Source organism: Athene noctua, chromosome 1, assembly GCF_965140245.1.
Source record: "Athene noctua chromosome 1, bAthNoc1.hap1.1, whole genome shotgun sequence".
In the NCBI taxonomy this organism is placed as follows: Eukaryota; Metazoa; Chordata; class Aves; order Strigiformes; family Strigidae; genus Athene; species Athene noctua.
The window spans coordinates 141,449,037-141,475,531 of NC_134037.1; the positions used below are offsets into that span (position 1 = coordinate 141,449,037).

A 26,495-nucleotide genomic window follows, 5' to 3' on the forward strand; every position below is an offset into this window, starting at 1 on the left:
AAACCAAGATTAAAGAGAGTGTAGAGAGAGAGAGTCTTTAAAAGTTGAATTCCCCTGCATGGGGAGATGCAGTCACTGAAAAGTTCACCTAACATGCCCAGATACATTTACATAAACTCCTTTGTTCTTCTGTGCAATTACCTTTCCATTTGTCTCCATGGTGTTTCCTATCTCTAAATCTTATATGCTTTTCTCATTTATTTCACACTTACATTTTACAGCTCAGACACTCTCAAAAACAAAGATCCATTTGGATAACAGGATGCATCCCGGATCCAGCCCTGGTGCGTGCAAAACATCCTTTCTTTATCTTACAGCAGCTGTTATTGACTGTCAAGAAAAAACTCATGCCATGGTTTTCTCTGCTTACCTTCCTAAAACCCCTGATATGTCAAGATCTACTAGCATGAGAGCTGATTCCACTGCATTTTTACTGTTTTGAGAGATCCATTAGACTGGTAAGGTGAAAGATCTGCATTTCACTGTTCATTGACTTACACCGCGGTTGTTTGTTCTCATTCTCTAATGTTCAAGAAACGAAGCCTTTACTTCTTTTACTTTTCAAGTCTGGTAATTTCCAAACATGTGCCTTTTGTCTTTAATGCCACCCTGCTTATCTCTTCATCTTTAATCATTTGATATAATCTTTGGTTTGCAAAGCTCAAAAAGTAGCCAAATACTCTAGTTTCAAAAATCAATATAATATTTTTTGTTTGAAAATGCATATTCCTCCTTTTTCCATTTCTAGTTTGCCATTGAAAATAGGTTAAAGAATAATGATACACAAAAAACAAAAGGATCGACTATTTTGCTCTTCAGTTTTATCACAGAAGAGGAGAAAAGCAAATATAATTAAAGCAAGCCTTGATTTTCCATTAAGAACAGTTAATTGAAAAAAACTGATTTAGAGTGTTTTGATGTCTTCACCGGTTTTTATTATTCCTCTGGGCTCATCTTTAATAGTCCTTGGTACAGTCTCTCTTCCTACTGATTTTAGTCAAAACCCTAATAGTTCTCCCCAAATGGTGCATCATCTTTATTGTTTCTTTTGATTGTCTTTCCTTTGATTTTGACTTCTTTTTGACCAACAGCACCTTTCTCCCATGGTTCTTATATTCTAATAAATAATTTCCTTGCTGTTGAGTCCTCCTCCTCCATACCGTCTTTTGATTTTAATTTCTCAATCCTACTGGCATATTCTTAAATGGATACTTGGTCACTTTTGAGTGTATTGCTTCACGGTATTTCATTTCAAAAGATGTTCAATGGGAGATGACAAGAACTCATTTAAAGAAGTCACAATCTAAGTGCACCTTTCAGTCACCTATATTTTTAAAACTTTGTCTCCCAGCTTGTCTTTTTGCTGCAATTTTGAATGATCTCATCTGCTTTTGTACCATCCCTGTGTTGAAACTGGATAGCCTTTTGCATAGTCCAGATGCAAAGGACTTTTGTGTATTCTCATTTAGGATTATCTCTCCAATTCACTTTTTTTCTCTACTGATACAAATTTCCTTAGCTTCCTGCCCATCACAATCTTTCAGGCTCTCTCAAAGGCCCATTGGGTGTTACTGTTTTGTCTCCTAGCACAAAGTCTAATGATAAAATTTTGATTCTGATTTCCTTTCTCAAAAATCTTCTTTAGTCTCCAGCACAGGTTTATATTTTATTACTCTAATTCTTTCCAGCTGAAGTCTTATCTTACCCTTGTCTATCAGAAGCACAAGAACTTAAATAACCTTAGACTGCCATTCTGAATGTTATTTAGAAGGCCTCATCCAGGCCCTCTTTCTCCAAGAAATTTAAGATAATGCTCTTTCCCTTCAGTGCCTTATACAGCTTCCCTTGTCTACATATGTACTCTTATCTTTCCTTCCTAACTTTTATGTTCTTTATCTATCATGAAGCCTTTTTTAAATTTCTCTCCTCTGTCTTCTGAATTCCTTTCATATGTAGTCGTACCCGGTTCTGCCTTCAAACCCTCATTTCTATTTTGCAAAGCTTACTAATGCTAATCAATTTCTCTAAAAATATATTCACTTGTTATGGGACTGATTTTGCCTCCCTCAGTAATATTAAATAGTGCAATAAGTTCCCACTGAGATCCATAGAATTTCTCTCTAGCACAACTGTCTGGAAGTTGGCCCTTCCATAATATCCTTCCATAATATGGTCATGCTAGAAACAAAGTCAGTCTGCTAGATTATTCTCTGGTTCAGCCAGGGTGATTTTCTTTCTGAATTATATTCCCTATTTTCAGTAACAGTTGATTAGAACTGAGACCTATTTGTTCCCTGTGTCTTAAATGTCCCAAAGAATGTTGTTCACACTTAATAAATACTGGTTACTACCAGTGGGGTGTAGCATTAATAGCAAAGAGAACGGTTTGGGGGGGAAGGTAAAAAAATAGTTCCATGAACAATTTACAACAAGGACATACAAAAACTGTCAACTGTTTTCATGCAGTCATTCTGGAAAAATAATCACAAGAACGAAGGCAGAGGAACAAGTTATTGAACAACTAGTTCACTTTGAACTTGCTCCAATCCTGTTTTTAAAAAGCAGCACAAACCTGGCAAGTTTTGTACAGAATTACAGGGAAAGAAGCCTAGAGGTAGAACAGTGAGGCAAATGTCAACAGTCGTCTCTCAGCTGTTTGGGTTTAACTTTATCTTCAGCATGATGAAAATAGCTGACGTTGCTGATTTCTGGAAGTGAAAAGAAAAGCTGCTGGTTTTGTTATCACTGTGTTTAAGTCACTAAAATAGGACTAGCTACAGCTTTTGTTGTTCTGTTTAACAGAGGGCTTGGAAACAATGTTTACAAAGTATGTAGAAGCCACTGAAATAGCATTTCTCTGGTAACTCTCATTAAAATTATCTTAGTATGTCCTCTATTGACATTCTATTTTTTTATTTTTTTTTCAGTGTGTTATTGAACGAGAGAATGATTTCCAAAACAGTAAGGAGGGGCTTTTGGCTCATCCTTCCCTCTTTCCAGACATCTTAAGCAAGAGTGCAAAAGTGACAATAAATTTCCACTCTTGAGCTAGTCTCCCAAAAATGATATGTGAAATCTGTATTAAAGACTATAAAAATACAAGGGCTGTTAAGGATGCCCATCATGAGGAAGGGGATAGGCTTTGGATCCAGTATCATCTATGCTGGCATACCATCTCTTACCAGCTATTAACTTTCACCTAATTGCCCTTGTACTGAGCTCAGGTTTAGGGCTGACTAAAATATGGGAATGCAAGGAAAATATTTAGTCCTGGATCTGAAAACATCTACTGTTTTCCTTTGTAGTTTGCTTTAGTGGGTTGGCCATACTGTTTAAAAAATAAAGTGTGTGATTTTTTTTCTGAGTTTGTCTGGTTTCTCCATCTGAATACTGTATCTATGTCTTTCCTTGCTTTAATAACAAAGACGCTGTTTTAGCACCTTATATTTTATTCCCATGAAGATATTTATATGCTGGCATCAAGTCAGCTGTCAGTCTTCTCTTCTGATAAAGTAAACAGACCGAACTTCCTAAGTCTGCTACTGTAAAATATTTTCTCCAGTCTTGAAGTAATTTGTCTGGCATTTCCCTACTCTCTCTCTAGTGTTTATAATATATTTAAATATGTCTATTAAAAATATATGCAGTTTTCTAGTATCAGCATCATGAATGTAACAGAGGTAAATCATTTCCCTATATGCAGCCTCCATGCTCTAGCATCTAGTGCATAAGAAATGTACTGCGTTTCTTACCCCAGTGTGGCATTCACCATGGCTTATCCAAATATAACTCACAAAATTTTCTTCGAGTCACTGTATTCCAGGATACAGCTCCTAAGATACAGTGCTGATAGGGCCTGTATCTCTTCTCTCCAGATGTTTCTTCATCGATTTCACTTCAGTATGTGTATGTTGTTTGAATGGACCCAGGACACCCCATAACTCAGTTTGTTCTACCTGATTTATCTGTTATCCTCATTAGTTCTTCTTTGGTATATCCTCAAGTTCTATCAGGTTATTGGTTCATTACTCATTTACACAGGTTTAGTTGGGTAATAACTCCACAAAAGTCAGTGGAGATTCTCTAGACCTGAATCATTGCCTCTTTATATGAGTAAATTCTTGGCTCCTGGGTTTAATCAGAACATTAGAATAGAATAGAAGAGAAAATTTCAGTTGGAAGGGACCTACAATGATCATCTAGTCCAACTGCCTGACCACTTCAGGGTTGACCAAAAGTTAAAACACGTTAAGGGCCTTGTCCAAACAGTTCTTAAACATTGACAGGCCTGGAGCATTGACTACCTCTCTAGCAAGCCTGTTCCAGTGCTTGACCACCCTCTTGGTAACGAAACATTTTGTAATGTCCAGTCTAAACCTACCTTGATGCAGCTTTGAACCATTCCCATGTGTCCTATCACTGGGTCCCAGGGAGAAGAGCTCAGCACCTCCCTCTCCACTTCCCCTCATCAGAAGCTGTAGCGAGCAATAAGTCTCCTCAGCCTCCTTAACAATAACTCTGTAAGAGTTATTTCAACTCTGTCAGAGCTTCCCTAGGCCTAAGTGTGTGACCAAGGGAAAAAAAAAATATGCGACTGGGCATCTTCTTCCTGAAAGACCTTCACTTGCTGTGGAGTAAATAGGAAAAACCAGAGATGACAACAATTTTGTGATGGAAGATGAACTACAATAAAAGCCATAGAATTCAGGGAAGGAAATACATATGGCTCTTCTGTTACGTTGCCTTCCATTTTTTCCTTATCTAGCTCTACTGGTTGCACTTGAGAACCAGGACATATACCTGTAGCAAGAGAGCGCTAGATCATCTCCTGGAATCTGCGACTTACTTATTTAACTTCTATTCAGTCTGAATATTACACACACTACATGAATATTTGTCCTTCAAATTGTAGTACATCCCACCTATTGTATGGAGCCAGTCATCCACTCTTAAAAGTACAAGATGGGATGGGAAACACTTCCCAGAGCAATTAGTGCAAATGATATTAATAACTGAATTGAAGACTTGCGGGGACATCAGGAAGGTTTATACCTAGATTAGCTCATCCAGTCCTTAGAAGTCATAAGCTTCATAAAGCAATAGGAAAACAGCTATATCTTTTTTTCTAGATACTATGGCTACATCTATATGATAAAATGAAACATTTCTATGAACAGTCCCAGGGCTGTTTAATTCACAGATAGAGCTGTAGCTGATACAGAGATATTCTCTAGATTTCAGAAAGAATGAGAAAACCAGACTGTCGGAAAGAAATACATGGTGGAAATATTACAGAGTAATACAGTTGTCCTCCTACACAAGCTGTGGTTTTGTCAAGTAGTTCCCAGCTTTCAGGCATCCAGCTTGATTCTGCTTTGAGCTCTTACCTTCTGGACAGTTGCTTTTCTCCTCAGATTTTGTTGGTGAAGAAAAGGGGAAATTTCTTTGCTGCTCACAGAATAGTTATCCTTGGAGAACTGCTTATAGCCAAAAATATGCTGCCAATGTAGAAGGTATAAAACTAAACTGAAGTGTTTCTTCAGTATAGTCAGATGAATGATCCCAGTGAATCTCTAAAGGGCTTTGTAAATAGTATATTCTTCCTTGGAAGTAATCTGGCCACTGTTCCTATTCATATGTTGTAAAAATACTTTTTTTTTTTTTTTTTTGTCATAGCCTTATATGAAAGCATAGTTCTGGACTTTAGCTGGTACACTGCTTTCAGCTGCCTCTGTTATGTTACGCATCTTTAGTGTGTTGCTCTTTCTGAATTTTCAGTCTGTCATGTTATCTTCCAGTCAGTCCATTTCTACCTAATGGCATTAAAACTCTTAAAAGCTCAAAACCAGCGAGCTTTCTGCACCTTCTGCATTAGGTTTAAGTGTTTAAGCTTTCCATCTCAGTGCTCAAATCTCTTTATAACTCCACATCCACAAATATTTTTTCCCCAACTTTTTCTGCCATCTGTGAGAAAACCTACTCAGAAAAAAAGCCTGGACTAGAAACAGAATCTCTGTGAAACAATAATTGCAATATGTCTACTCCCCACAAGGATTTTTATTTTTTTTAGGAAACATAAAATTCAGAAAAAGCATCCTGAAAACTAACCATGTCTTTGCTGTCCTCTCAAGGAGATTTTCTGCTAAGTGCTGACAAAATCAAGCTCCTTGTTTTCCCCCATGTTGGATGGGAGAAAGGAAAAAAGGAAAGGACAATCAGTTAGGATATAAGAACCACTCTTTTTTTACTGTTTCTCTCCAAGCTTTCATTCCAAATGGTTGCAGCTCCTGCAGCCTTGCTAGTCAGAAAAGATGCACATTGCAGTGCGCTTATTCCATTTGCTTTGCTGCTTTGCATCTTAGCCACTGCCTGTCTGTCTCCTAGAGTGAAAATTCCTGCAAGCACAGTCTCACTTTCTTCCCTGTGTTACATATACTCAAGACTGCGTTCCCAGTGCTTATTAAATAAACCAAATGAGGTACTTTTTGTTATGATCTCCGGTCACATGTGAATGAGGTATATCTGTGGGTGTGATCTCAGTCTTCTTTTGCCTTTGTTTTTAGTTGTGCAGAATCACCCAATTGCACTGGTACACATCATGACGATGGCTGTTCTTTTGCTCATATGCAAAAGCCTCAGTATTATGCCACTACCCTATATGTAAGGTATTGTATTGTGTGTGCACATACACACACGTGCTAATTTAACTAAGTGATATAAAAATGCCTTGTGGTCCTCAAAGTGTCATTGAGACTTTTTTGCAACCAAAAGGCATGAATAGATAGATACCTGCTGGGTAATATATGGAGTCTGCATAAAGTTAGATTTGAAAGGAAGATGAATACTGACATTCAGTGGTTTAAACAGCCCAAGGCACATCACTTTGAAAGGAATCATTGTACAAAGCTAATTTCCATTATTATTATTTTTTACCTTTTAGACAGTGTCACATTCCAAAAATCTAGTTTGTTGCGTTTAATGGCTGAAATTTTAATGTGGCTGGAGTCACTGGAGTAAAAGGTTGCACTCAGGTCTCTCCTAAGCACATATTTAACTAACAGCCAGCAATGTCCTAAAAAAAAAACCCCAAACCCAGCACTTGAGCTTCTGTGTAAAGAGTACCAGGTTTTGTCACACAATGTTTTTTTTTTTCTCATTCTAATAGATGTGTTAATGTTACTAGGAGGAAGGACCCACAACCGAATATTTAGCTAGAGCCTCACCAAAGCTTCGAGAATATTTTTGGTGATATGGAGCTGCTTGTCTATTACCTTGGATTCTGAGATTGCCCAATTAAACAGTTTAGCTGTTTGTTCTTTACCACATATCCAAGGGTCTTCATGGATACTCTAAATTTGAGTGGTATAGGAGCGGCACAAAAGGAGGATGTGCTGGTCAGGTGTTTATAGATGAGGATCAAGGTTCAGAGTTCATCTCCACTAGAAAATTTTTCTCATCTTAATGCAGCTTTATCTTCCAAATGTGGGAAGAAGTACTTTCCATACTTCACATGATAAATACATTAATATATGAGAAATGCTAGCGAAAAAAAGAAAAAAAAAATCCATGTAAGTGTCCAGGATATACAGAGGTGTCCAAGATTTCAGTGTGATACTCATGGTGAAAACTCTGGCCATCTCTGTATGATTATTCCCTGGAAAGTAATGTGATATGGTTATGGTGTAAGTGCTGCCCCAGATATGGTGGATAATCTTCTGGTTCACAGGGGAGTCAAATATAAGCCTGTTTTACCCCAAACAAGCAATTTAAGCATGGCCCAGAATGTGGCACATACTAATTCTGAATACATACATGAAACATAAATTTCGGAGGTAAATGTATACAAATGTCTCCTCTAAATATGCATCTTAATCACAATCCTAGAAGAACACTTTTAAGAAATTAAACCCTCTTAAGGAAAATAACATCCTGTAACAAATTATTTTTAAGAAATTAAAATGAATTAATTTCAAAAGCCAATTACATGCAAATACAGTAGAAGGAGAATAATTTGCACTAATGACTGGGATACCCATTGCAAATTACTGAGTTTCACAAATTACTGAGTGAATAAGCAAAACAAATCCAGGCCAAGAATAATGCATCACAAAATGTCCAGCATTTTGTTTTTCCAAATGCAATTTAGCTTTAATTATGATATAGTAAAGCAATGAAGGGGCCACCCAGGGGAAAAATGCTTCTAAATGCATGAGAGACCTATGGCCCATATGCTGTATATCTCAATGTAGAATCCCAGCCAATACACAGCTCTTTGAGCTATTTAATTGTTTTTTTGGTATTTCCTATAATAACGTAGGGAGTAATAGCAATGCTAAATTACTGATATTAATCATAAGGTGTAAATGGGATGAGTCTAAAAGAGCAAAGACTGTGAATGCTACAGAAGCAGAGGTCAGCTTTTAAAATGAAGTATCACTGTCTATGTGCTTGTAAGTTCCCCCTCACCATGATAGCTGAGTATTTCACAATCCTTGATGGATTCTATCCTCTCATCATTTTGAAGCAGGGAATTTTTCCATTTCACAGCTGGGAAATCGCAATGTGGAATAGATTAAGGAGGTCACATACAGAGGCTGCTGATGAAGTGGGAATTGACCTGAATCTCCTGAGTGAAGCGAGTTACCTGTTAGAACAGGCTTTCATCTGGTAAAGCATCTTAAATAAGGTAGAAAGATGAATTCCTTTGTTTGTGCTCAAATTAAAGTACACCTCACTTCTGCAACCTGTTTATCAGGGAGGATTCACTGCCACTGAATCTGGAAGCCAGAAATCCCAATGGAAGATTCATACATGCTGAGTTGCTGAGTGGTGGCAATCCCCATAGCGAACCTGCTGAGCAGTCATCAGGTAATCAGATGAGGCTGGCCTTCATCTTTTTGATGATGTACTCAGCAAGTCCCACCTTGGTGGGAGCAGGAAGAGGCTGAATGATGAATTCATAAAACACAGTGGTGTAAAGTAAAAGTTGAAATGGTATCAACTGATAGATGAAAGTTCAACCCAAATATATTCTTCCAGGTGTTCACACAAGCTCTACTGTTATAAATCTTTCAGCTGCTGTAAATGAACCAAAGCTGTTCATTCCTGAACTGCTCTTCCTTCATCCTCTTTTTTTCAAAGTTACTGATGCTGTCTTTTCTTTGCAGTTTGACTGGGAATCAGTCTGTGTCAGAAGAATCCCAGAAACCACACATTTCCCTCGTGGGCAGAATTTTGCAAGGTACAACAAAGCTGTTGTAATGCTTTCCTCTAACTGTGTCTCTTTAGTCAGTAGGAAGGGATTTCCTGCACTTGATATTTAAAAGAAGACAGAAACTTAAAAAATAAATGAAACTACTGTTTTGGGGGTTTTTTTGTTTGGTTGTTTGTTTTTTTTTTTTTTTCATTTCTTAGTTTGTTTTACTTTGCTTGTTATGAGACTAAGGGATATTAAAGATGAGGAAAAAAGACCCACCAGTAGAACGATAGGACAACTTAGTGGCTGCCAAAAAAAGGCCAAGAAACTCTTTGATAATGGAAACTCTGATGCGCAGAAACAGACTCTACAACTCGGGGAGAGTTATAAAGCAGGTATGTTTATTCTGGCGCCAGGGTGCTAGGGTATTTCTCCACAAAGCTTGCATATCAACAACACATTTTACCAGAAATGTATAGAGTGTAGATACACATATTCATAGAGTCACACAATACAAACATACATATATATTAGTAAGTCTGGGTTAGTTCAAAAGGCTGGTGTCAGCAGTTCATGTTATCCTTGTGCCTGTGCATTGCCTCTTGGTGGTCGTCTTCAGGGGTATTCTGGAGGAAGGCTTACAGTCTTCCTCACCTTGTGCTTTTCACCTGGTTCCTTGGAGCATGTGAAGATCCTCCTAACTACTTTCTTGAACAACAAGAGTGGTACCAATCGGTTTACTCTCTCTATCTTATCTAAAAGCACTAGGATACTGTTTTCTACTGTCCATACATGGCTCTCTGTACTCTGCGAAGACTCAGCTTGTTTAGAATATATCTGCTTCCCAAGGACGTCTCCTGTTTTTGACGAACACAGTAGTCCTTGATAAGTTTCCACAGAACAGTCAAGGCAAGCAGGATCATTAAGCAATATTGAGAAATCATTATAAGTTGCTTAAGTAAAAAAATTGCAAAGCAGGTGATCGTCTTCCTGTATCGGCTTCCATAATGATACTGTTTGGGTGCAGAAGTGGGATAGGAATGTCTCATACAGAAAAATAATTTCCTATGGGCTGAAATCTGAGACCATTTGAATGATTATCATAATTTTGTGATGCTGCCTTTGCTGTGATTCTGTTAGAGCTCCAAGGCCATGAACAGAGAGACATCAGGTCCTCTTGGTTCCAGTGCTACACCAGTGTGGATTGCAATGCAGAACTAGTGCCACTATTACTCCTGTCTGCCTGGAGGATGACTGGCTGCACCTGAATCCTCAGTGTTTCTGACTTTGGGTATTTACTACTTCTGGCAAGTAGATACCTGTGACACGGTTCCCTGTTGTGGTTCCCATTGAACAAAGTCCATCTCTAATACTACTTTGGGTGTGGCTGTCACTTTCAAAACTTTGTGGACATTTCCTCAAACTGTTCCTAAAATGTTGAAGGCTTACAGGTGATTGTGAGGCTCAGAGTAAAAATTTCTTTAAAAATTTCAAAATTCAACAGACTATCATATTGAATAGGCATGTACTTTACTCTGTAGAGCTCTGTTAAAGCTGGGTGCTTTATGACTTTAGAAATGTGCAGTGACAACATAGGTTGGAAGTATTTTCCTTTGTGTGTGTAAGCAGACTAGTGCAGAGGGAGGAGTAGCTGTTCTTCCTTCTGTTGTGGTACAGATCTCTCACTGGAGTGGAGTGAGATGAGCAAATCAAGCCTGCGAGTGTTTGAAGTGGACTGTGCTGTTTCCCCTTTAGAAGTAAACAATAAATACTGACATTCAGTCAGGAAGCTGATAACACATTTTAAAAAATGTGTATGTCTGTCTCGTTTTATTTGTTAATATTATTTCTGATTCCTCAGAGCCTAATCCTCTCCTCACCTCTAACTTAGCAATATGAGGAAACTGTGGAACAAAAAATTATAAAATTCTCACCCTCACTTTCTCCTTACGACCACAGACATAGCAGTATACATCCTATCAAAATGTATCTAAAGAGATACACATTTCACATACTGTTCCAATCACATCACAAGTCATAGAAGAACCATTTCAGGTTCTTGCTCAGGCAAGCACAAATACATAATTAGTTTTAACTATGCACAGATACTTTTGCCTAATAACTCTTGTGTTTAGTCAGCAACTCAAATTTTAGAAGCCCTTGCACATGGTCCAATTTAAATGGGACTGATGTGATTAACCATATGTATACAAGCCTTTTAAAGACCATGGCTGATATTCACAATTTCTAATTTTTTGATGAAAAACTATATTCAGAATAACAAGGTACTATCATGTAGTCATCTTGGAAGACCTTTGCCTGGGATGTTTTTCTGGAGCAGTCCCTTTAAATGTGGGATGTTCAAGCAACGGCTGTTTTGAAGCATGTTTGCAACTCTTCTCTGCAGGAGCTGGTGAGCATACTTGATATTGATTATACTTCCCCTTGCATCTTTCTCTTATGTTTCTGCAGAAGTGAAGAGTTGTGGTCTGATATCTCGCAAACAGCAGTTTATATTATAATTTGGAGTGTTGTCCTTTGTATATGCACATGCATTTCATGTAAGCTCTTTATCCTAGCACTTGTATTTCTAAAGCAGTATGTGCTAGTCTTCCTCCAAAATCCTGATGGTGGCTCTTAGTGATTTTTTTTTTTTTTTTAAAAAAAAAAGAAGTACCGGGGGGTGGAGGAGCTTTTTATTTGACTTGTTGGTAACTTGACCTATCTTATGTATGTGTTTGTGCTTTTTTAATGCTGCTCCACAGCTGCGAACACAAGGCAGTGAAGAGCAATATATCAGTACTATGACTATGATAGTAATAGGGCTCTGTATTTGTGAAATAAAAAAGTGGGGCTTAAAACATCAGGTGCTGATACAATTGTAAGGCCTAGAGTCCAGCAGACACCAATAGAGTGTCTCAGCACTGCACTGTCAGGATTCCTGTTTTCCCATCTTTTACCCTCTTGTCTTTCCCTAAGCTATTATGGTCCCACTTACACGTCATTATCTTACAATGTTAGGGCTCAATACCTAGTGAAAGACAATTATTTAAAGAGGTTGATAGAACATTCACCTCTGTCACTGTGTGGTCTTTTTACCTCCTTTATAACTCAAGTGAAAATAGTTAGGGGTTGTTTTTTTCCTCCATTGCCTATGCCTCCTTATATCTCTTTCCCTTTGTTATGATCTCTACAGCTCAGTGACTCTGTGACAGTTCAGTTAACTCTGACATTTTGGGGACATCGTTTGCATGAAAGGAACTACAAAACAAATACTACACTTCATCTTTAGAGGCTGAGTTCTGAAAAACTCACCTGAAACAACATACTGAGAGCAATAACGATAGTAATTCCTACATCATTAATTATCATATAAAATCTCTTACATCTGAAGAATGTTATTTAGGCTGCAAAATCAAGCACTAGAAATATCTGACCTAGAAATTACCCTTTCAGCTTTAACCCCAGTCCTTTTGAGTATCTGTCCTATGTGCAAGCAAGCTATTTTCTACAGGAGATACTGTTTGTGTCTATAATTAAGTTCTTACAACTCTTATGGGGCCATAAATAGTGTTTTGCTGGCACATGAAAAACTGGATTTTGTTATATTTTCAGAAGGCCTTTGCAGTCTTGATCTAATTTAAAACTACACTCTGTCCGCATATAACACGTTATATAGAGAATATATATGCAAGACTTTCAAATAATAAAGTTTGATGATCAGATTCTGAAACTAGATTCCCCTGTTTCCACCTCAGTTCCCCTTTCCTCCATCACGCTAGCTTCATTTTTGTCATCTGTGCTTCTCAGTATACTCTCTCTATTGGCCTCTTGCACCGAGTAGCATGAGCAGGTCCAGTGAAGAGTAAAAATGTGTAATGAACATTAGGTCAGTAGATTTCTGGTAACTTTTAAGGCTGTATTTGTAGCAATCATTTTATTTCTTACTGATCAGATTATTGATGTTATGACCACACCTTTCTTCCTTTCAGTATTAAGGTCTTTGTGTTCAGAAGCTGCAGTTGGCTATTTCAGTGGGTTTTGTCTTGCTCATGTTAGTAATAGAAACTTTCAAACTTGTTTTGCAGTTATTTTTTGCTTGCCTGTACAGACAACTAATCCAAAGGTGTACTTGACTTAATGTTTCCTAGTTTATGTTTCAGTTCTGAGAACACTATAATGGGGCTAATCATGAACTTATTTCAATGGATTTACTCATGCAAAAAGCTAATAATTTGCAGGTAAATTTACAGGGTTGGGTCTCATTTATACTCTGCTAGGCAACTGCAGAAGTCTCTCAGTCGTGAGACCATTAGAATACCTTCAACCAGCTGGCAACTCTGTGTATGGTCAGGAAAACCAACCTAGCTGAAAAAGGAGAAATGCCATCTTTGGAACCAGGGAAATGGAAGAGACAGTGGACACCCTTCATCTTAAGACCAGAGTATGACAGCTTGAACTCTGCCTAAGAAGTATGGTAAATGCAACAGTGTCTCTCCTTTTGTTAAGAAGGTTGTCTAATCAAGTAAAGGTAATGCTAATGATCAGATCAAAAAATGATAGTTGAATCTTGGACCAATATGATATTTTTCTTAAAGAATAGACAAACACTTTTTTGTTGTTGTTGGTTTGGGATTTGTTTTGTTTGTTTGGCTTGTTTGTTTGTTTGTTTAATTCTAGGAGATTCCTATAGTGGTTTTCTACTACAGGGGTGGTTTTGGTCATTGTTGGGTACCCAAAAAATATGCATGAGAACAGCCCATGAATCTCAGTTCATGTGTTGCTCAGCCTGTTTTCTCTATCATATCCTTAAAGAAGAAACCTGAAATATAGCTTTTAGTATTGCTAAGAGGTGTGAAAACTCAGTTATCAAAATGGATACATCGCTTTTTTCTTTCCTTACTCTGTCATCAATTGCGAACAGCAGACAGTCAGTTGCAAAAGTTAATACTTCTGCTTTGGGTATTTCCTTCTGCTGAGATCTTTAAGACATTCTCCTCTTCTAGCCTGACCTGGGCACTGCCTTTCCTTCCCGCTCTGGAGTCCCTTTCCCTCCAACTCTGGCCTGAGACCTTTGAAATCATCACCTTGAAATAAGACACACTGGGGTGGGAACACCTCCCTGCAGCGCAGATACAGTAACTTTCTCCTTTCCCTTTGTTTGCTTTCGTGCCCTTCTCACATTTTACTTTGTGATTTCTTCCCTGCTTATTCTCCTTGATGAACATTCATTAGCTTCACTTTAGCTAATTGCAACTCTGTGGGGGCTGCCTTGCTGAGCACACATTGCTCATGGTGGAGAAACTTGGCTTTGGGAGTGAGTGCGAGGAAAGTGGCCTGCACATGGCTAAAAGCTTTCTGATGCTGCATGTGCGGTGAAAAGGACTAAATGGTTGTTGCTGCACTTGTGTGTTCACATGGGAGCTTATGATTCCCTTTTAGTTGCCCAGCCACTTGAGTCAACACTGCTATGATCAATCATGCTGCAGGAAGATTGCTGTGATGTTTGAGTGCAGACTTTTGGCACTGCCCAGAGTCCCCTGCTGAGCTTTAAACTCCTATTCTGAGGTCCAAGCGCTTTTGAACCCTAAAGATGGTAAAGATTCCTTCCACGGTTAAAATCTAAGAAAGGATACAGAAACTTCAAAAAATGTCGATCTAAAACATTCCTCATAGAAGCACACCCAATTTTTCAGGGTATGATGATGCTGGCTTCAAATGCTGTGATTTGGATCTATTCCTAAATAAGAACAACCAACATAATAACACATTATCCAGAGCTATAGCTCTGCAAATTAAATGTTTGCTGAAAACAGGACTGGAAGGGGAGCAGTAGTTCACATAATGCTTTGTAATATGCTTAAGCAGTATCTGTATAGCTGGGGAATTTGAGGTATATTTGTTTTTCATTGCCATCTTTTCAAGCAGTGTCACTAGACTTGCAGCCAGCTCTCAGGTTGTTTCAGGAGACTCTGATGTTCCTCCTTTTATGTTTCATAAGTGTCTTCATTGAAGCAAGCCTGGCATGTAGGGAAATCTCAAGTAACTTAACCAGATTGAAATGGGGCAAGGAGCAGCAGTGGAATATTAACCCTGACATGTCCCAGTGCAATCAAATCCCTAACAGCTTTTGTTTTTCAAGCAGTGATAGAAACTGAAACAACCTGACTGAGTAGAAAGTGATGCAGAAATAACAGTAACAGCCGTGAGAGGGAGCTGAACCTACTCAGGATGGATACATGGCTTTTTACAGTTGGGGTGTGCACTCTCCCATGCCATCTGGGCATGAACCAGCTTTGGCAGGGGCATGCTGCAAGAGCAGTGGGATGTTTCTTATCGTAGGTACCTTGGGTGTCTGGCAGAACCAGGCAGACTTCTTGTACAAAGCAGAGAGCCACTGCTGTGATTTTTCTTTTTCCATCCTCTCTAAATCTAACTGATGCTGTCAGAGTAACAGCAACTTATTTTGATTGCACTGTTCTGCCCATTTCATTTTAGTTCATGTGTTTGACTCATCTGTTGCAGCTAAACAAAACGCTGCAGACGTTGCTGGCACAGACAAAATGGGTGATTTAAGCATGATGGTGTTAGCACAGGTCTGGTAGGCTTGATCCAATTTCTTGCTCTGCCACAGACTTTCTGTGCTGGCTTGAAGAATTCACATGATTTCTCTGGACTTCAGTTCCTCATCTGTAAAATCATGATAAAATTAGGTGATGAATGGATTTTTTCAGTTCACCAGCCAAAATGTAAAATCAAAAGAAGAGGTGAAAATCTGGTTCAGAACGGAAACATCTTAGCAAATCAGACTGAGCAATCATAAAGGTTATTTGGTGTGTTTTATTCAGTCTAAAATGAATGGCTGTGATTCACTTTATATATTTAAAGAAAACCGATCTTTTCCTTTGACAAAAATTTTATACTGAAATGCAAATTTACTTTTGGTGACAAGACCTGGATTGCCATTGCCAAACAATTCTCTGTTTTCCTGTCTTGTACTCCAGCCCTTCTCCCTACTTTCTACAGCATTATTCACCAAATTTGAAGAAACAGTTTTGCTTCTTCTGAAAATTTACTGTTTGGGCAAATAATAACAACAGTAATAAATGATGTAGTTTTATACAAGCTCATGTTGCTTTGGCATAAGTATATCATTGCCTAACACAGAGTATACATGGAGGATGCAGGATGTTGGATATCTTGTGTAGTGGTATTTGTATCTGGACAGAAAAGCCGATGAGTCCTCTTCCAAGAGTAATTCTTGTTTGGGAAAGAAGTGTGGCGTCATGGTGGAAAGGTCAGTGCTGCTAATCCACAATCTGGATTTGATGCCAACTCTGTCTCTGAATTTGGTCTAATCTCACTCCTGTTTAACATTAAAGCAAGTTTTATTGTGAGCAGAATGAGCCTCTTCTGTGTGACCTTGATAAGTCCACTTAACCTTTCTCTGCTTCATTTTTCCCCTCATTGATTAAGTAAGGAATCATCCCTCTTTCTTCACAGGGGTGTCTTTTCGTAGCATTCACTCAATGTTTGCAATGTGCTTTGAGATAATAATTTCTCTCTGTAGACCTTCAGTAACATAACATGCTGATCAAATTCAGCTTGGTCAAACACCTGGTAAATCTAGGAGATGGGACTCAGAGCAATGACCATGCTGCAATCTTTCCCTTCTGTGTCTTTTCCCCTCTTCTTTTATGCTTTAATAATGAGAATGAGCTTTTATATGGACTATTAACACTGAACAGGGTGCTGGGGAAATGAGATGTCGTTAAAATACAAAAGACAAATAAGTTATCTTTGCTTTTTTTTAAGTTTGGATAGGTAAAATCAGTACCTAACATGATCTGATAGAATCAGCAGAGGAATTTATCACATAGCAATACAGGAATAAACTAATAACAGTCTGCTAGTTAAAAGATTATCTTCACTGCACCTAAAGAGGCAGAGTTCCACTGCTGCCATGCAGCTATTTCTGTACTGGTGTTTCTGTGAAAAGCAATGCTGGAAGGATTTCCGGAAAAATAAAGCCAGAGAAATAGTTGTCTTTCATATGAGCATCTGACACAGTTGTATAACTTCTGAAATCACTGCAGCAAATTCCGAACAATGTGTAAAATGAAAAAATGCCCACCAAATGCAGAGAGCAGAGAAGAACTACAAGGCCACTTGGAAACTGCTGTGCTGTATTACTCTGCTCAGACACACAATCTTCAGCCTGGTTGGAGACAGAAGTGCCTGGGATGCTGTAGATTGCCCACCTTCCTCCGTAACTAATCTGTTTGTTTACTGAGGGCTAAATGAGAGCTATGCATGCACCTGCAGGACAACCCCCCCAGTGTTTTAATTTCTCTTTTTCTGGATAGAGCATTGGCGACAAGGCACGAGACACATAGAAAGAGGATGTGTGCATGCTGTATTCTTACATTTACTTTCTAGTAAAAAAAAAAAAAAAAAGTTGGGAAAAGTTTGAGAATGTCTATATATGTAACTCAAAATTAAATACTTCTGCTACCTTTTCTCTGCCAGTGATTTCACTTGTTCAGACTACAGTACAGTTGATGTCGACCATAAAACTTACCCTATAACTCAGCATTGCTGATTCTGGCCATCAGATACAGCTCTCTATCAACAACAAAAATGACACAAACCAAAATTAAATGTCAATTTCTGTTTCTGTTTCCAAGAACAACACTGCCTCTTTTTATTTGTTGCCATTTCTTCAGTCTTTAAGAGTTTCGTGTTCAAGGTTTTCTCTGTGGTTTGCCAGGCCAGGAGCAGAAGTCTGAGGTTCTCATACAATTTCCCAAACGGCAGAGCTGGGCTGAGTAGACTTGCAATGATGGAAGTCCCAAGACATACTCTGGCCAGGATCCAGCTGCAGACTTGAAGCCTCTAGTGGCTGAAAGAAAAGTGAGGGAAGGAGGTACCTTTTCTACTAGAAAAAAAAATGGCCTGTCCTGTACAGAATCCTTCCCGGTTTTGATAGGTCTCCTGAAGGAATTCAGACCAGCAGCACTAGCTGGCTGGCACACTCATGCAGGTCTTGGAATACTTCCTCCCGTCTTGATAATTACACTGATAATTACGCTTTCTAATTTTGTAATGCGGTTCATCCATGAGTCGCAAATGTTTTTTTAAGAGAGTGAATTGCTTGGGTTCAGCATCATCCGCGGCCGCCCTCGGCGGGCGGTGTGAGCTCGGGAGCCCCCGGGCACATCCCGCAGCAGGATCCCGCTCGCCGGGTGGCTCCTCCGTAGGCACGCGGTGTGCGGGAGCTGCAGGGGGAGGGACGCAGCCGCTGGCTCCGGGGCCCGGCAGGAGTTAAGCGGAGGCCGTGGCGGCGGCGGGCAGCAGCCGAGGCCGTTCAGCCGCTAGAGGGGACTAAAGACCCGCACAGGGTTGTCCCGGGCCGGGCCGCCGCTCCCTGCGGGGCCGGGCGGAGGGGCGGGGGGCAGAGCGGGGGGGCCCCGCCGCCGGCCCGGCCCTGCCCAGCGAGCGGGGCCCGGGGTCCCTCTGGCCCGCAGCGGCCGGGCGTGGGGTCGGCGCCTGCAGGGGGTGGTGCATTTTCCTCAGTGCCAAGTCAGGACTGGAGCGAGGTCCAGCCCGCGTTTGTCGCCCAAGGTACCTCTGCAGTTCACCAGAAAATGCCGGTGGAGACTGCCACGGCCAGGTGCCCGCTGGCTAGCCTATGAGCGCCCGTTTTGCCCCACGTCCGCCTAATGAACCTAAAGGTTGTAGGAGGCACACACAGCACGGGCTTAGGAGTCTCATGTTCTACAACACGGGGAGATAAAATTTAAAGCTATACTAACTCTTTTCTGCTGGAGATCACATCTTGAGTTGAGTCATCTTTGTGCAGTAGACGAACTGCCCTACTACTAATGAGGGGAAAAAAAAAAAAAAAAAGAAAATTCAGTCTCTAAAGGAAGGAAGGATCTGCCTGCGAGATGCTATTTGAGTCTGAATTTTGCGCGTGGTCTTTGAACCTTAAACTTGTGTCATGCAATTGACTTCAGGAGCAGCAACTGTTTCCAGCTTCGCTTTGGCTAAACAATTAAGCGTTGTCTTGACACTAAGCATGGAAGATGAGCAGTTGTTCGCAACCGTGACTTGCTTAAATCAGTTTTATTTATAGCTTCTTCTTTCACAAAGATCCTTGATATGTTTGATGGTATCCTATCTGCCTAACATCCCGCTACAAAAGGTGGGATCCTGCACTCTCTGGAGTGCAGTCTGGTTTTCAGAGCAAATTACTTTCCGAGATATCAGTAATGAATCAGAAACAGTAATGAGGTTTTCTTTTATCAGGAGTTCTAACGTACTGGGAAAATGTAGTGAGCTGCTAGAAGAGCACAGCAAAGGGGGATGCTATGCTCTCTAGAGTGCAGCTTATGGACAGGCTTCTAGGTTTGATGAACATATGAGCAACAAATCCAGGCTTGATAGTTGTTCAGGAGATGCCTTATTACAGACATATATTCTCACTGAGGGTTGAATGTATGCCTAAGTGCTTTCCCAGTTTCTGTATTTCAAAATGTAGTCCAGGTCCTTGTGAAATCAGAGAGAAACATTCCATTTGCAAAAATATATTTGAATTAATGCCCTTCTTGTTACTGCATAAGAAAGGATGCAGTTCTCATACAGACATTTGGGGGTCTGGATTCTAAATAGATCCAAACCAGAATTTATTTATGATATTATCCTTGGTCTGGAGAACCAGTGCAAGCATCATGCTTGCATTATGTACAGATAAATCATATTTAAATTATTTAACAGTAAGTGGCTAGAAAAAACTTCGTTGATTTGAATCTGGTTTGCTTTATTTTTTGATAATAGCACATCTCATATTATGATGTGAAATACTCAAGGTTGTTAAGATAATGTTCACTCTCATCGTGGATGAGTCAGCTCTTCAAACCCAATAATTAGTATCCTCATTGATTCATACTATCACTCAACCCATGATGGGTCATTTGTGGCTTCCAGTGTTCTGGACACAGCCATATGGCATCCCAGTGGGATCCAGGGCACTGACCCTGGGCTATTACAAGGGATACACGGTTGGCACGCTAGACTACTGATTAAATATTAACCACAGCAGACACATTATTTCCACTCTGCTTTGAAATGAGTCTTTAATTAGAAAGAAAATAACAGCAGCAAATGAAGTTTCATGGTTGTTGTCTGAAGTAAATATTTTGACCCGTTGCCTGTGGTACAAGCTCAGAAAAGTCCCCTGAGACTTTCAGGCTGCCACTCAGATGAAACACAGGTGTCTTGAATGGTATCCAGCTGTCAATCATCTGACATAGGTAAGGAAGCTTAAATAGGAGAGATGACTTGCCTAGATAAAAAGAACATACTTCTGTTAAATTTAGCCATGTCTTTTCTAGGACCAGCTACTCTTGAAGCTGTAGTTGTGCAGGCAACTGAAAATATATTTTTTTTTCCTTTTTCCTCATAATGGAAATTCTTGTCAAATAAATTTACCAGGAGCTTTAATTTAATTCTTTATTTAACGGTTTCTTTTATTATTCTTACATGCCCTGAAAGAAGAGCCACGGGGTTTAATTACATTCGGGGGGGGGAATAACTAGTTAAGGATGCACATTTTACATTTCATGAATAATGTATGGTTTTAGGTACATAACTTTAATGTTTTATCTCTTTATAAGATGCTGAGATAATCCAGAATTTATTTTTTTGCCCTCAGAAATGAAGATGTAATTATTTTTTTTATATTCCTTTTTCCTAAGCCCTTGATTTTCTTTGCTGTTTTCCAACCCCTGAGAAGCCTTTCCTAAAAATGAAGCAGATTCTTAATGTTTAAAACAACCTCTAATTTACTCATAATTAAATAGAAATAAATTTGCTGATGCTTAATACTTATCACAAGTCCAAGGGAGTTATTTCTAAACAATCATTTGAAATTTTTCACTGCAGAGAAATATAGACTCACTGTTATGTCAAATAATGTGCATCTCCTAAACTTTATAGCAAACCAGTTCCAATTTTTATTAAAAAGAAATATGATTAACCCACTTATTAATAAAAGCAGTGGTCTCATGTGCATAAATTGTGCCACATCCTTTTGTGTTATAAGCCCTAAAAGTGGCTATGTTGTCTTTCAACACAGTTTTCTCAGGGACGAAGATGAGTAAAGCATCTTGGTGTGTTATTACAGATTTTTCTTAGTTTGGGGTTGTATTCATTTATAACTTAAATATGCCCACAGTCTTAGAAATAATTGTAGCTGTCATTCAAAACAGGAGTCTATCAGAAGCACTGGTAGTACATAGTACCAGACTTAAAACATGTATATTATAGAAAAACTTTCTCACAGAGGATCCCAAGCAGATACAGGTTGTTCTATGCCCTAGAAAGTCTGATTTATCACATACTAAATGCTTGCCCTCATGCTAGTATTTTATAATGCCTGTTTCTTAGAACCACTCAATTTTTGTCTACAGTATGTACCTTATTTCCATAAATAATGCTTGCATCACACACATTCCTGTGACATCTTGGTTATTTTTCTTATGTTAAATTTCAGAGCAGCCCACTTATTAATTTAGGTATTCTAGGTGATTTTTAGCAATGGTAGTTTTGTTGAAGATCCTAAATAATAGAAAACCCTCCCCTCACCCAGTATTCTACCCTGGGTTATACTTCTCCAAGTTGAAAGCATGTATTTATTTTCTTCTTCGCTTTTTAATTAAAGCTGGCTTTTATAACTGAGGTTTGAATTTGGTTTAGTACTCTTTAAAGTAGTGATGTCTTAATCCACAAATGAAAGTGAATGTTTTCTCTGTAAACAATTAGAAAGATTGTCTACTTAAGCAGGTGAGAAGAGAACAAACATAAATCGTGCATGTTGGTTTTGAAGAAACTCTCTACTTATTAAGTGAGGACACAGTGTTTCTTCCTAGAAACAGAGGAGCCATTCAAGAAGAGGTGACATTCGGAGATTGCAGGAGTTTCTGTGGGGAGACTGTGGCTTCTGAAGTACCACCTTCATTACTGGTGCATGCTAGAACCCATTCTAAACATTTTTAAAGTGACAGCAATGCCCGTTGCCAGCAGTTGTAAAGCCTTTCCAGCTCCTGTTGTAGCTGCCTCAGCACTTCAGTGGCCCACGTGCAGAGGTCTTGTGTGGTCTTCCTCAGTTTCATCCAAAGGGAAGCTCTCTACACAGCCTCCTTGTGCCTCTTCAGCCCCATAAACAACCAATAGCAAAAGGGCAAACCTTGTCTTTGTGTTTATTCATGTGATAGGAAAGGTGATCATCAACATCCTCCCTTCATCAATAAAACTAGACCAAAGACTAGAATCCTTAACAAGATTCCCTGTGACTTTCCAAGGCTTTGGGTTAGGCATGTTGCAACTGCACACTCTTCCACTTCTGTGTGCTCTGTCTTTATCTCCTATGTTATGTGTTAAACCTTTCAAAGTTTCCAGGAAATCTATTTTGAGACTTTGTGGATTCATTTGATTAGTTACATGGTAGAGAAAAACAGCTGTTTTGCTAAGCTGGTATTATTGGCAATAGGTCAATTTCTGCCAGCAGCTTCTCTCTTCCTGATCCAGGGTACCTCTATCAAAATTCATGCAGATTCTTCTGGTTTCACTTCAGAACAATTTGGAGCAGAATTTAGCCCATTACACTTAATTACATGAAAATCATCTTGTAAAGTTCTCATTAGTCTTTCTATTTGTGCTGCTGTTTTTCTACATTAATCATTCTAGCTAATATGTGAGCGATATTGGGTCTGGCTGTTGATGTACAGAGAGTTTATATTATAATGCTCTGAATCCCCAGCTATGTTCTTGGGTTTTCTTTTGACAGTAGTAGGACTTGATTTAAGAAAGGGAGAAATTACTTCAAAACTATAATGAGCCTGCACTAGAGAAAAATCCATTAAGTCAACAGGTGCCTGTTGATTTTTATTATTTTTTATTATTTTTTTACCTATGCCAGTAACTCTGCGATATGTGACTGACTTCCTTCAGGTTCCTCAGCATCATCGGGGCCTTAAATATACCACATATTGGAGATGGGAGACTTGTGTAGAAATGTACTGATTTTTACTTCAGGGTTGCTGGGCTGTTGGAATGGAAAACATTAGTATTTATGACAACAGAAAGAAAAGAGTGCATTTTTCAGTGCTCGGAGGTGCGGTGTCTATTTATGTTACCTGTGAGCAGATAATGCAGTCTCTGAAGAACACTTCCCTGGGCTGTGTTATTGTCACTCCTTCCTCCTTCATATCTGACTGAATAATTGGAAGGAAATCCTCCTGGGGACAACCGAGTTAATATAGGAAGGGGGCAACTATTTGGTAGCAATCTTGCTTGGTAATTGGAATGGTATCTTAATAACCCAGCATGTCATTTTGGATGCTGTGAGATGTAGGGTTCTAAAATAGAAGCCAGAAGTGATGTTCTCATCACTTGTCATCATAGATCCAAGAGTATTTATGGATATTTTATGACTTTGTACTGTAAGACAATTAACTCCATCTTACCCTTGCATAATGGGAGCAGTTGTTCATTAACATTTCCTCAGTCTGTCTGTAAAGTGTTGGATACCATTTCCATCTTTAAGCCTTCAGGCTGTGTAAACTAGTGCAGCAAGCATATTGTGGTGGATGGATAGATGTTGGTACATGTGGCTTACAAAATGCTTTCAGCCAGAAGATGATGTAGAAAATATGCAATAATATGAAATACTATCTTTCCAGTCATGTTTGGTTGTTGTGTGTGGTGGTGGTGAATTTTTTCCTTTGTTTTTTTTTCCGTGTGTGCATAGTATCTTTCTCTCAGTTGCTTCTACTGTATTACCTAGAACTAGGGCACAGAGACCTTCCCTTTCTTGTATGCGATATAATTTCAGATCCTGTTAGATCAGAAGGACATATCTCTCCTGTCAAAAGCCATTCATAGAAACTTATTTTTTTTTTTTTCCTCTGACTTTACTAAGCCTAGACAACACAGCCTGTGAACCCTGACTATTGATGTGTTAGACCTGCTGAAACACTAATCAGATGGCACACTGTCTGATTTCTCTTCTTATTCTCCAAGGAGTGCAACAGTTGCTCAGAAATGACCCAAATAATTTTTATTAATGGGCCCAACATTACTTTCATTTCAAAAGAGACAAATCATTTAATAAAATGTGTGTTCAGTTGTGTTCATTAGTGCTAATCAGGAGTTCATTAAACCTTAATGATATCAATTTCGGGCCACTAATATTCAGGTAGTTTCATAAAGGACCCAGCAGTAAAAGAGCACATATTGCATATTCAGGAGCATATTCATCCATAGCAAACCCTTCTTGAATACACCCTGTCCATTCAGTTGGGCATCAAGGACGTGATAATAACAGATGAAAGCAAAACAGTATTCATGGCCAAACACCACTGATACAGTTTTAACTATAGCACATACCGTGCTTATATAATCTGAAGGCTTTGTCCCATAGAGCACTGTTGTTGACTTGGGTGGGAGTGCTGTTTTAGCAAGGAGCGCATCAGGCTGAAACTTCTGACCAACGGAGTTAGCCTCTCTAATGGAAACAGTAAGACAAAGTCTATTGGTAATGTTTAGTATTTTCAAAGAATGATTTGTAAAACAGCATATTGGAGAATACTATGTATAGCCTCCAGTTCATAAACTAATTGACACAACATTTTAGGGTATGTGTAGTTCTGCTGAAGTCGCTGCTACTAATGTCTTAGTCAAAGCTCATGAATCTATCTTAGTACCTTTCTGAGATCTCAGACTGCCTTCCAAGAAAGGCTGTTGCTAGTTGACAGTTTGCCCTGGATGTGTGAAGCCCAAGATGTGCTACAGACAGGGCTGAACAAATGCACTTCACTTATTACTATTTTTGTATTAAAAACTCATTCTGAATTTCATGGTTTGTACTGAAGCCTGAGGAATAATAGTGACTCTTATCAATATATTAAATCTGTGTCAGAGCTCTGATGTGCCAGAAACATGAGTTTTATTCCAGTTAAAATTTTATACTAATGCATGTTTGTACAAGCATGTCAATCCTAATTGCTTCTGTGAACCAAACAAGTGTTAACAGCTCATTAAAAATGTGAAATTTTAGGGACAAGCCTGGAATTACTTGCTGCTTGTTCTTAAGATCTTTTCTCCATTTAAATCCAGTCATTGTTTTTTGAGATGCTGGTTTCTGTATTTCAGGTGACCATAACTGAACAAGGTATAGCAACATGTGAATCTCTTCCCTCCAAAAAGTGCAGTGTACTATTTTATCACCTGGTAGAGGAAGATGTCATCATACGGTGAGGTCATCCTTCTGATCCTGTCCAGGTAAGAAAATTATTGCTTAACTCAAATTGTCTGCTACTTTAATCTCCTTTTACACTCTCCATCATCTCTTCTTTCTGACTTAGCAGTTCTCATGAACAGTGTTGACCCATTTCAGTCATTCTGATGTTTACTGATTTTTTGTCCTATAATAAAACGTCGCACCAGAAGAAAACAAGAATTTACCTCTTCCCTCCTCCATAGATTGAATACAATATAGAGCCTATTTCCTTTTTCTCTTGCTCTGTAACTACCCCTTTCTACTTTTCTTCTTTTTTTTTTTTTTTTTTTTTTTTTTTTGATTAAATAAGGAAGTTAAAATGTTATGGGAAGATATATTCTCTAACAACTGCATTTAGTAAATGAGTGTCCAGGCATATTAATGCAATAGAGTCGTAAGTGTCTCTGCTGAGATAGCTATATTCATCATGTCTTTACTAAGCACTCTTGTATAGGTAAGTAAATGGTGTAATTGTTTTCCCAGCTGACACTCATCAGAAATGAGTTAAATGCATACCGAATGATCCTAGATCATTGCTGTTTAATGTCTTGATAGTTTTTACAACTGTGTATTCATCTTGCCTGTCTGATGGTCTCCATTCAGTCTGCCTTTCTGTTGACTGGAGTCTAATGTTATGCACTTTACTACCTCTCTAAGACTCTGCTTAAAGTAAAGCTGATGTTACAACAGGCTGATGATTCTTTAACATACTAGATAGGAACTCATCAACAGTTTCACGAAGCAGTGTGGGTTCAGACGTTGTTGTCAAACCTGCACTATATCATTGGACTTTCCAGCCCAGTAGGTACAGGTTAAAATCTTAGTACAGCATGGTATTTTCTTCTCCTGCTCTGTTGTCCCATGACATGGAGAGGGAACAAGTCTAGTGGAGACAGAGGGGACCCCCTGGGCACAAATTGGGTACTCCATTCTTGGATGTTTCCCTGCTGCCCCTTC

At 39.0% G+C, this 26,495-nt stretch overlaps 1 long non-coding RNA gene across 1 annotated transcript; it reads left to right on the forward strand.

The window, feature by feature from the left end:
* Window positions 1–219: 219 nt before the first annotated feature.
* On the forward strand, window positions 220–25,511 carry LOC141971192 (uncharacterized). The gene is made up of 4 exons (XR_012635262.1): window positions 220–284; window positions 8,548–8,686; window positions 9,168–9,241; window positions 25,412–25,511. It is a non-coding gene; the product is annotated as an uncharacterized LOC141971192 (long non-coding RNA).
* Window positions 25,512–26,495: the final 984 nt, after the last annotated feature.